General features: G+C 42.0%; 1 pseudogene; it reads right to left on the reverse strand.

Moving 5' to 3' along the window:
* Positions 1-523: 523 nt before the first annotated feature.
* Positions 524-1,747, reverse strand: LOC118602958 (annotated as a pseudogene).
* Positions 1,748-12,192: the final 10,445 nt, after the last annotated feature.

Raw genomic sequence — 12,192 nt, forward strand, 5'->3', positions numbered from 1 at the left:
GGGTCTAGGCCCTAACTTTTGGAGCTTCCTTTGAATATCAGGCACAGATCGAGTTATGAAATGTATAGGCAGGAGTGTCTGGCTCTCAGACTTTGGGCCGTCTTTGACTACCAGCCTCTGCAAATGGGAGATGCAACATATAACTGGCTCAAGCCTGAGCCTGGAGCCTGAGACCATGCATCTCTGCCCAAATCATTAGCAGGGAATTGAAGAAATATTTCATCAAAGGAGGAAGCAGATATAGGCCTATAGTTATGCAAAGGCCCAAGGCTAAAACCAAAATAAACAAATGACCCAAAGGAGACCAGGATGGTAAAAAGCTTTTTAGATGTTGTAAAAATTTTGAAGCCTCTTCGGCAGCATCAAACTGAAGGGGTCCAGCCTCTCTTAGACCCTGTCTCTATGGCCTTTTATTAAGTTCTACAATAATGCTGGCTTTGTAGTTATTATTAGTTACTATCAGGTTAGTAATTACAAACTACAGCTAACTCCTAGATTCAGCCTCAAGGCCACGACCATGTTATCATCTATTTCTTCCCTTTTTCTTATCCTAGAGCAAGAAGTCCCAGAATAGGTCAGGCGTGTGTGCCCTCCCTGCAATGTGTCCCTGTGTGCAAGTCCACACCTACTTCTGATGACCTGTTGCTCCAAGCACTAGGTATCCTGCCAGAACTACAGACATTTCTCACAACACGTCCCCCTTTTCTTTGTACTGAATATTATTCAGCATCACTGAGAACACAGAGGCCTGAGTCTTTCTTAGTCTTTGGCTTCTTGAGAATCTCTTCCAGACTAAACAAAGAAAAACAAGTAATAAACAAATTACAATCTAAGAAGCAATAGATGAGCCCATTAACCTATGAATTTGTGGAATACGATGTAAGTCTTCAATACCATTGACCATACTTTGTAGCACTGCGATCCCCTGTAATTCAGGAAGCTGTTTTTGAAAAGTGTCAGCAATATGTGTTTGCAAATCCGCAATTAAACCTGAAGCATTACCATACCCCAGCTTACTTCATCCCATTCAAACATACTTTCATTATACAATACAGGAGTTATACAAAAAGAAGTAGTATTCCAATTACATTTAAGTTGCACACATATCTGCAAACTAACAATTTGATCTCTTAACAGTATAACTGCTTGCTGTAAATCTGCTGCTTGACTTTGCAATACAGAGTCAATTTGTCTTTGAGAAGTCCATAACTGTTCAACATCCCAATACCAGGTTCTAACATGATCAGCAGTCTGTACAGATTGATGCAGAGCCACTCCAGCCGCGGCAGCAGCAGTAGTAACAGCGATGATACCCACAACAGCAGCAGTCAGCATGCCAAGGGATCTTTTAGCTCTTCTTTTAACAGGGTCCATCAGCTGCTGCAATATCATAGTGGCGGGAAGTCCTGCCAGGGTCGAGACAATCTAACCGGCATCCATACTCCAGTTCTAGCTCTAAGGATATATAAGCTTTCGTATGACTTGTTAAAAGGAATAGAAGAGTTAATACAAGTGTAAAAATAATAATATTTACATAAAACATAACCAACTGTTTAGTTTCATTCCACCCCACTTTGCCCTTCATAATGATATAGGGGAGCCAAATATAGGCTCGAGCAAAGTGAGTAACATTTTAAAATCTTTCCATACTTAACAAGAGACCTACCCCAGCATTCTGTTCAGAAGTCTGCAAAATTGTCAACCATACTTGAGCACCCTGCTGTAAACGGTGCTCTCCAGCTCCCATGCAAATTGGCACCCCTTCCGTTCCCACCGTATAGTTCTCAATCACTCTCCCTATTAGATCTTTGTAGTATATTGGCTACTGCAAAGGCTCATTGGCCTGTTTCACCCAATGCCCATGAGCTGCTGTGCTACCTTATTCATCTTGATTTAAAAAATTTAAATTATATAATGTTTTATTAAGCCTTTGTCTCGGGGTATACCATATTCTCCCTTTTTATTTTATAAGCTTATCCTTCTTAGAAATGTTGCAGGAGACACCCCAAGGGTGTCTTCTGTGAACTCCGGTTTTCCCCCCATCGCTTGCGCAGAGAACACAAAACAGAGAACACAAAACAGACACTCAGACAAGGACAATTACTGGGGTGCAGGTGGACCCAGAAAAGTTTGCCACCTACATCCTAGACAAGACCAAAGACAATAAACAGACTTTGACAACAGGGCACAGGAGGCGGCGTCCCGCTGCCTGGCCATGGTCCGGGAGATAGGACTGCGTCCAGTCTCTCCACGGACCCCTGGTGAGTCGGTCAACAGAAAACAGGAACAGAAAGGTACCTTAAAAAGCACTGAATATTGTAATTTAGTCATTACTTTTCTTATCTCTAATACAAAATCATGTTATCTTCACTGCTGACTCCATGTTAAAATGTCCTAATATCAGACTAATTAACCAATAAAAGAAAAAGGAAATTATTAATAGTTTTTAAATTTCAAGTTAGAGAAAGAACCTTTACCACACAATAATGAAACCTGAGCAATGTAAGTTTGTGACTACAAGAGCGTCTTTCAAAAATACAATATTTAAAATTCCTTTTTTTGCCAATGATGATAGTTCCCGAGCACTATCCAATGCAGTGGACCCTTCTAAAATAGAGAACAAATTAGTTAAAGCACATGTGAGGATATCAAGGGAAGGACAGAGTCAATTAATATCTCTCAATAATTTTTGAAAATTTTTAACAGTATTGAGAGCATCCCGTCTAATTCCTATTTTCTGAGGAGTAATTTTCTGTTGTAAAATTTTATATTCTAAATATTGATAAGGAACAGAATCTTGTATTTTCTCAGGAGCTATCTCAAGCCTATACTTTTCCAGAGCAGTTATTCCAAATGAAAACATATTTTCTAATATTTCTTCATTTTCAAGCCTAAAAAGAATATCATCCATGAAGTGATACACAAGTCCCTGAGGGAACTTTTCCTTTACTTCTTGCAAAGGCATATTCATGAATGCTAGGCACATGGTAGGACTATTAAGCATGCATTGAGGTAATATTTTCCATAGATATTGCTAAGTAGGCTGAGCATTGTTTAGAGTAGGACTTGAAAATGCAAATTTTTCTCTATCCTGAGGCTGTAAAGGAATAGTATAAAAACAATCTTATAAATCTATAATCTTTAAAAACCAGTTTCAGGGAATTAAGGCTAAGTTAGAAAGTCCGGGTTGCTGACATTCAAAACAACGGCCAGGGCTGCCGAGAGATCTGCCTTGATTATTTCTAGTTTGCTGAAATAGCACTTCTTTTACTGTTTTCCCTTGTAATGCTGCGGCCATGGCTAGACCCTGCGTATATGCTGGTCCCATATCAGAACATCACCGGATATAGTCCGCAAGATTTCCTTTCTTCCTATGGGGTCTAAGAGGAGCCTGACATGTAGAATTAGCATTCTCATAAGCCAGTTGCTTTATACTAAGATTAGTCCTGCATCTGATTCTCCTATTAGTCTTTTAGCTGTCTCCATGAGCCTGGCCACAAAAACCTGAAATGGCTCCTCTGGCCCTTGCCTTATCTTAGATAAATCTTCAGTTTGCCTCCCATTAGCGGATAATTTATACCAAGCCCTTTTCGCAGCAGCACTTATTTGTGCATAAGCTCCTCCTTCGTACCCTAATTGCTGATCATTCGCACAATATTGGCCTTCTCCTGCCAACATCTCATATGTGGTTAGTATTGGGGGATTCTGATTTCTATTTAATGCTGTTTTTTCACATAGACCACAATATTCTGATTTCCATAGCAAAAAATCTCCAGGGGTGAGACAAGCTCGAGCCAAATTCTTCCAATCAGCTGGAGTTAGGGCTTCTAAGGATAACATTTCTAACATAGCCTGAGTGTAAGGAGCAGTGGAGCCATATTGTACACAAGTCAATTTCAATTCTTTAATAGATTTAAAAGGGATGGGGTTATGCCGTTTCAGACGAACTGGCTGACCCTCCTCATCTCGAACTTCCTGTTCTATGAGAGGGTACAGTAAATGAAATCCCTGTGTATCCTCACCTCTTTTCATTGCCTGATGTAACATAGCTTGTAAAGGCGAAAGAGGCTTAGGTCCTCGAGGTTGCTTAACAACCGTACTGACAGGCTGTGGTTCTCCGAACGGAGGCGGAGGATACGGATCTTTGCTAGGCACTTTAAGGTTTTCCTCCCAGCCTCCCAGCCGTAAGGTTAATTGTTGCACAGCAGTTTGCAAACCCTGAACAACTTTGTCTAATTCCTTAGATGTATGATCAGAGCTAACAGCCGTGACAAATGGGAAATAGCCTCCATTGTTATGGAACCGTTCGGCTTCTTCCTCCAACAGTTTTGCATCTGCGGGGCTTAAAGGCCTCTCTCTATTTTAGTTAGCATTAGATCAAAAGGTTTCCCGCTTGTCTCCTCGGGCTGGGCGGTAGGTTTAGTCTCATTCTCCTTTTCAAGTGGCGGGACATCTCCTATATTGTCCCGTTTTTCTTCCCCTTTTTGGCTTTCCCCAGCTTTATCCTTCTCACGCCTGGGATCTAAACTATCTCTAATTAAAGTCCACAAGCTAAAAGTATCTACAGGTACCTTGCCAGGTCCGTGGACATCATAATATTCTTGTAGTTTTTCTTCTACCTTTTTCCATGTTTCTAAATTCACCGTTCCCTCCTCAGGGAACCAAGGACAAACTTTCTCTATAAACTCTAAAAAATTACACAATTGTTGATGCCCTACCTTAGCTTCTCTAGCTCGGAGCATATTCTTAAGCATATATACAAAAAGTATGTGGCCATTTCCATTTCCCATTTTTCTCTTCTTAAGTCGACTTTCCTCTCTTTCTATGTATTTACACTTTTCTCATTCCCGAACTGTTCCACCGCACTCACCTCTGCCGTTTACTTGGCTTTATGCTCGGGGGCCCCCCTTTCTCCTGCGGTGGCGGTCTTCACCACAATGTTCTCTTCAACGTTCCGTCCCAAATTCAGGTCCCTGTTCGGGCACCACTTGCCGGAGCCAGCTGGCTAAAGTCGAACAGCACCTAAAAGAGGGGGGTGAAGCCTAAGAAAAAAGAAGACAGGAAAGAACTTTCGGGAGGGCATACAGTTAACGCTGCAGCCCCCTGTTTATTTAGTACAGCCTTTACATAGGTTTTTGGATACAATAACAAAGCATAACGTATATCAGTCAAATGCTGATATTTACACAAGATCATAAAACATCCAGCTCTCAGGGTATGAACATCCCTGCTTTCAAGGCCGTAAAAACATTCCATTACCTTAAAAAAGTTTTTTAATGAGGAGAAGCTCCTCACCAGGGTCAGTAATGTTTAACTTAACATCCTGCTTCCTTGAATCATTGATAACACAGTCTCAGCAGCTGCTTTATGGCTCCAAGCAGTGTTAGCAGCTGCTTTATGTCTCCAAGCTACGTGACACCTTTAGTGCCTTGTAATGGCTCCCGACACTATAGTATATATAACACCGACAAATACAGATCAGAGGTCATACACATACTCATATTTCCCCACCATCAGTATTTGTAACTTCCCTAGGGTGCATATCTAGTTTCCTCAGGGAGTGTTGAAATAGATGCGGTCCCCAGAGAACTTGGACCCCCTCAGAGTCCAAAGGTGAAGGGGGAGGAGAAAACTCCTGATTATTTTGAGATCTCTGGGAGGCACTACTATCATTGGGACATCTCATAAGTCTGGGTCTTGGTAAAGGAGCATAGAAGCTTGTACATGGGGAACTTCTTCCTATTTTCTAGTTTCTTGGAAAAAAAATTGCAGGATAGTATTGTAGTTTAGTGAACTGTTTACAGACTAAACTTCTTGATCCCCTCACAATGTTAGTTTGGAAGGAGGAGGGTCCTCTATGGGTCCCCGCTGCAAAGAATTGCTGCTGCTACATGTCACTGACAGCGAGACTGTGGGGCTGTGATTCCTGCCTTCCCTGTGGGGTAGTACAAGCTGGGAAGTGCTCATTCTGCTGGTAAGGAAGGAGGAAAAATATTCTTCCCTAACTGGGAGTTGAACCTGGGCCACAGTGGTCAAATCCTAACCACTAGATCACAACTCTAGTTGTGTCTTAACCTGAAAGTATGTTACTTCCCCTGAGAAGATTGCACATGTACCCTATGGTGCAGTGCTGGTGCAACCTGGAAAGGCAGAAGGGGGACGGCAGACAGCAGCTCAGGTCTGGGAGTTCACTCCAGGGGCGTTAGCTAGTGTGCATTTGATTTTATTTCAAAGGCTTTCTGTTGTGTAGATTCCCAGAGTAGGGGCTCCCATTCTCTCCCCTTTGTGGCTTCATAGAGGGGTTTGGCCACGTGTGTCAAAGGTAATTTGAGCCTGTAGTTTTCCTGAGGTCAACTTGACCTCATAATCCTGAGAAGCTTTTCTTAAAATTTTCAACATACAGTTAAAGACAGTTGGCTTAGAGGAACCTCCCTGCCCCCCCCCCATATTTGCCTGGGAGTTTCCTAATAGAAGGGGGAAATAGACCTTAAAATTTCAAGAAAATAATTCTACAGAGGGCCCCTAATCAAAAGGGTCATTTGGAAATAGACAATTCTTAAGCCGAATCAGTAATTAATTGCCTCCCTCCCCCATGTTGGTGATGCAAAGACAAACAAGGGTGGGTCCTCCAGAGAGGAGACCATTCAGGTGCTCATCTGGCCGTGTCCTGAAGGAACTTAGCCATAGTGGACTCAGCTTTGTACCTCATGATTGGACACTAGTCCAGTGGTGCCCTGGACCATATACCATACATAATGGAACCGCAGATGAGCTCACTCGGACTCTGTAGCTTTTAGGGAATCTTAAGGGTGCCCAGCCATGGAGCCACAAATTCGTACCTAACCGAGTCAAGTCTGTCAGGCTGCTCATTCACTCACTTATTCACACACCAGGTTAAAACATTATCTCCCCCTTTTTTTGGAAGGCCCTAACCTTTGTCTTCTTCCACTAGGAAGACCCTGACCTGTGTCTTCTAATTGAAGACTAAGAGCTTCCTCTACTGGTCATCTATTACCAAAGAGGGTCAGTTTATCTCACAAAGGGTGCTGAGTTCCTAAGGGGTGAGTTAAACTCCATAATCTGAATAACGTTTTTTCTTGAAGTTTTTGACCATCATGGCCAGGGAAGTAGGTTTTCCCTGTGTACCCCTCATGCCTCCCATGATAGACAACAATCACACCACATGAAGGGTTGGGGGATAAGGTCGGGGGAAACTTTGGAGGGGACATCACTCACTTCACCCGTCTCTGGCTGCTCCCCTCACGGGGGTCTTTCATGCACCCCTTAGCAATTTGGTAGGTCGTTATAACCCCCTACCCAGATCACTGGAGTAGACTCCTCATGAAGATGCAGTGACACCACCTTAAGCCATATGAGGTTCGCCACAGAAACGCGGATTGGGGCTCAACTCTTGCTTTGCAGCTAGGCCACATCTCAGTCACTTAGCACTTACTCTTTCATACGATCTCCCACCATTCCTTAACCTGTCCTGTGGAGAGTAAGCAGTCGCTCCTCTTAACCTGTGGAGGATGCTTGGTTACTCTTCGGACGGTGATTGGGCCTTCTTTTTTCCCAGTGTTAACCAAACACATTTCACCCTTTGCCCTATGTACCTGAGAAATCACGATTTCCTCTAACAAATGTAGAGTACTTAGGTGACCTCAGAAGGTGATCAGTCTCCCCTTCTACTCAGTAGAGCAGGATCTCAGCTAGCTACCCTTTGCCTGGTTTTTCCTTACCATGGCCGTGACATGTCCTAGTTTTTTCATTCCTTTGTTGTCTGATCCTTGCAGGGTCTGGCAGCTGGGGCTTCCCCCTTCTGTCCTGTGAGGCTTCCACATAGGGTAATCTCCAGTATGTACTCAGTGGGCATGTCTACAGGGCAGACTGGGGTTTTCCCAGTGGGGTACCTGAAGTCCGCCAAACGTGGGTACCAGTCCTCCACGCATCACAGCCAATGCATCAGAAATCTGTTGCAGGAAGTGATACACAACGGAGGAAATTGGACACTCAGACAACTTTGTTAGAGGATGGAGAATTTATTCCTGGTAGAATGTGTGGGCTTAATAGCACCAAGCATGAGCAATCCTTGGTTACATTTCTTACGGTTTATGTACCCCTGCAGTGTCCATGCAAGGGGCACATGATTCCTTTATCTGAGGTTCTAGTGCACCTCATGACTCAGGATGAGGAGGGGGAGTTTTGGGTGGACACTGCAAGGGGGAAGGAATTCCTAGACCACCAGTCCTATCTATTTATAGATCCTTTCTCTTATAGGTGTGGCAAGTTTCCAGATGGCCATTTAAAGATCTATAGGGTGTGGTTAATCTATAATCGGCTGAGTTGGTCATTCCTGCAAGCCTTTTCCTTTGCATTTCTCAGATGCCTCCTCTCTTAGTAGTCCCTGACTATTGGGGATTTATGGAGCCCTTTCCCTCTCTGTCTCAGTCAGAATGGGGTCTTGGGTTATCCAGCCAAAATACTGCCTCTGTTCCTAGACAAGGAAAAAAGAAGATACAAGCTTGTTATTTAAATCATATACCTATGTCTTATTATTGAATTTCTTATTAACTGAGTAAAGGAAAACAGACTTGGTTAATATATTCCCTTTTTTCATTTTTTTATTTTTTATTTTTAAAAATTTTTTAAATTAAATTTATTGGGGTAACATTGATTAATATAATTACATAATTTTTAGGTATAATTAGCATAATTTGACATCTATATATTCTATTGTGTGATTACTGCTCAAAGTCCAGTTTCCTTCAGCTATCATATATTTGATCTCCTTTACCCACTTCATCCTCCCCCACCCTCCTATATTTGACCCCTTTTATCCTATCTACCTCTCCCTTTCTGCCCCATTCCCTACCCTCTGGTAACCACTAGTCCATTGTCTATGTTCCTGAGTCTCTGTTTGTCCTGTTCATTTGTTGCTTTTAGGTTTATATCCCACATGTAAGTGATATCATGTGATTTCCTATTTTTTCTGTCTGGCTTATTTCGCTTAGCATGATTATCTTGAGGTCCATCCATGTTGTCGCAAATGGCAATATTTCATCTCTTCTTATTGTTATGGTGCGTTCAAATCTAAGACCCATGGAGCCAATTGAGATTAATTATGACCCTTTATTAGCCAGCTGGTGACTGACTCTCCCCACTAGATAGTCAGCCCCGAACTTCCAGAGGGGATAGATTAAAAAGCCCCAAAACCCCCTCCAGCAAACAAGCAGATTTACAGAAGCAGATGTTGGCGGTTAGTTTTGTTATCTATACTCTGGTAGCAATATTGTTTTATTGTTCTTCTTGGGAGCCTTGAGAGCTATTTTCTCCTAGGCAGCTGGCACCTGGAAATATCACTCTCTGCCCTGTCCTTGGGGCTGACTTACTGAGGAATTGATACCAATAACCATAACAACATATTTTCCAAAGTAGTCATGGTCAGAATAAAGAAAGGAGAGGTAAACAAGGAAGATGTTATGAAAATGCACTTTTACATTGTTACATTCCCCACTGGTTTCCTAAGGGAATTCAAATCATTGAATCCTCAACCTTGAGTGGCCGGCAGTTTGTTCTGAGTACCATGAGTTTTACTGCCTGTACCTGCTTTTTGACATAGGCGGTTAACCAATTAATTATACAAAGTCCAAATAATAACCCTAGAAATGCTGATATTAGGGGTCCTGCAATGGAAGAAAGCAAAGTAGTCAACCACGGGGACCAGTTAAACACGCTCTCATTCCAAGATCCTGTCCTCCGGCTAGTCCTTCTCTGTCACTGAGCTGTTGTCTGACTAAAGCCTCTAATAATAGCTGAATGGTTAGTATAAGAACAGCAGGTTTTACCTAAAGCTATACAATTAAAGCAAGATCTATGCTTTATGAACACATTAGTCTTACATGTTCATTTTATAGATTCTGAATATATCAAAACAAACAAGAGGTCTTTCAAACATGATTTCATAAGGTGTGATCTCTTTCCATCATGTCCTTAACAGGGGGGAGAAAAAGAGGCTTACCCAGTTTTTGCCGGTTTCTAATTTGAACTTGGTTAAAGTTTCTTTCAGGGTCTTATTTATCCTCTCTACCTGTCTTGAGCTCTGAGGCCTGTAAATGCAATGTAACTTTAATTAATTTTTAGAACCCTGGCTAAAGATTGACTGGTCTGGGCAATGAATGCCAGGTTATTGTCGGACCCCAGTGTTATGGGCAGGCCAAATCGAGGCACTATTTCTGAGACTAATTTCTTTGCTACTGCCTGAGCTGTCTCCTGCTTGGTGGGGAAGGCTTCAGTTCATCCTGACAAGGTGTCAATGAACACAAGTAAATACTTAAATCCAAAAGTTCCCGGGCTTATTTCTGTAAAATCTAATTCCCAGTGTTCTCCTGGGGCTTGTCCACAAAGTCTCATCCCTTGTTGTACTCCCTTGGAGGGCCCTGGATTCACTTGTGTGCACATGTGGTACTGAGCCGATACCTGCTTGGCCATTCGTTGCAGCCCCAGAATGTAATAGTCTCTTTTTAACAGTTTAATTAACTTGGTTCCTCTCAAGTGAGTTTTCTGGTGAACCTGGGTTATAAGGTCTCAGCTTAAAGCCTCAGGTACTATAATGTGGCTGTCCGGGAGCCTAACCTACTCAGTAGATTCCTCTTTTCCTGTCAGCTTGTTGCATAATTTAATTTCTCCTGAAGTGTAGGTAGGGGTGTCCGTTAGTACCCTGGGCGGTAGAGCCGGTAGAATGTCAATTGGTCCCACGGGTTTTCTGGCAGCCTCTTTGCTATCTGTGTAAGTGTTCACAGTCTTGTTTTCACCCCATTGCAGAGCTTGAATCATTGCTACTAGTTCGGCCCTCTGAGCTGAGGTTCTATGGCTCAGAGCCTGTGCCCAAATAACAGTCTCATTAGTCACTACAGCTGCCCTAGTATACCTGATTCCCTCTGTGATGAAGCTGCTTTCATCTGTGAAAACAGTAGCTTCTAGATTTGGCCAGAGGTCGTCTATCAGGTTTGGTCGGGTACAGGTGATGTTCTCTAGGACCTCAAGGCAGTCATGTATGGACTGCTTGGGGTAGTCATCTGGTAGCAGGGTGGCCAGGTTGAGAGCAGCAGTTTTCAGGAACTGAATGTGGGGCTTATTGTTGCTAAACAGGACTTTAGTCATTTTCTTAATCTGGATGATATTAACTTCATCCCGGTTGTTGAAGATGCATGCGCAGGGCTACCTCAACTAGCTCAGTCAAATTCTTGTCTTTAAACCTTCCTATCCTTTGTTACTTTTTTTCTAATATCTGGGGCTGACTAACAAAATCAAGGTTTTATCAGAAACTGGAGATACCGATTGAGAACCTTCTTACCTTGTTCGGTGTTGGGGTCCCAAGGCGGATGGGTGTACGGGAGGACATGTTGAATATGATCTGGGTCTGTAGTGGGCTGTCCGTTTGGCTCTAACACAGCCTTGGTGCTCTCTCGCAGAATCCGTTCTTTTTCCTCTGAGGCAAAAAAGACCTGGAGAAGCTGTTGACAGTCATCCCAGATGGGCTGATGGGTAAAGAAAATAGTCTCTAAAGGAGAGATTAGTCTCTGTGGTTTCCCTGAGAAAGAAGGGTTTTGATGTCTCCAGTTATACAGATCTTTCCTGTTGTCTGAAATTCCAATTTCAATATCAAGACCATGTATTTACTCAAATCATAGCTATCTAATTATTGTAATAGTTTTATTGTCATGGCCCAAATCAGAGCCATGCCCTTTGCTTCTTTATAAGTTCTTTGTTTCTGAATAGTCAGGTCCGTTCTTGATGGTCATGACATACAATAATTTATAATAACTGAAATTATGATTGAAAGATATTGACAAATTTCTAGGAAATTTATACAATTTCCAAAACACTTGTATTAGTAACATGTATTTATAAAAATGTAACCTAAAGAAGTTTAAGCATCATTTATTATTTGACAATTCTCATATGATATAATATATCAAATAGACTGAATTAGCTTAACATTTCTCCTTTACAAAGTGACAAAACTAACCCTTTGAGAAGGGAAGTTTTAAAGTTATTTTGAATTTGTTATAATGCTATAAGATTTGATCACTTGATTAAATAGGATCACAGGTCACTATGAAATAATACTTAGTTATATATTTAACCAAAGTGATAATAAAAGATTTCAAAGGTAAATATGATTATATAAAA

Source organism: Rousettus aegyptiacus, unplaced genomic scaffold (assembly GCF_014176215.1).
Source record: "Rousettus aegyptiacus isolate mRouAeg1 unplaced genomic scaffold, mRouAeg1.p scaffold_m13_p_5, whole genome shotgun sequence".
NCBI lineage: Eukaryota > Metazoa > Chordata > Mammalia > Chiroptera > Pteropodidae > Rousettus > Rousettus aegyptiacus.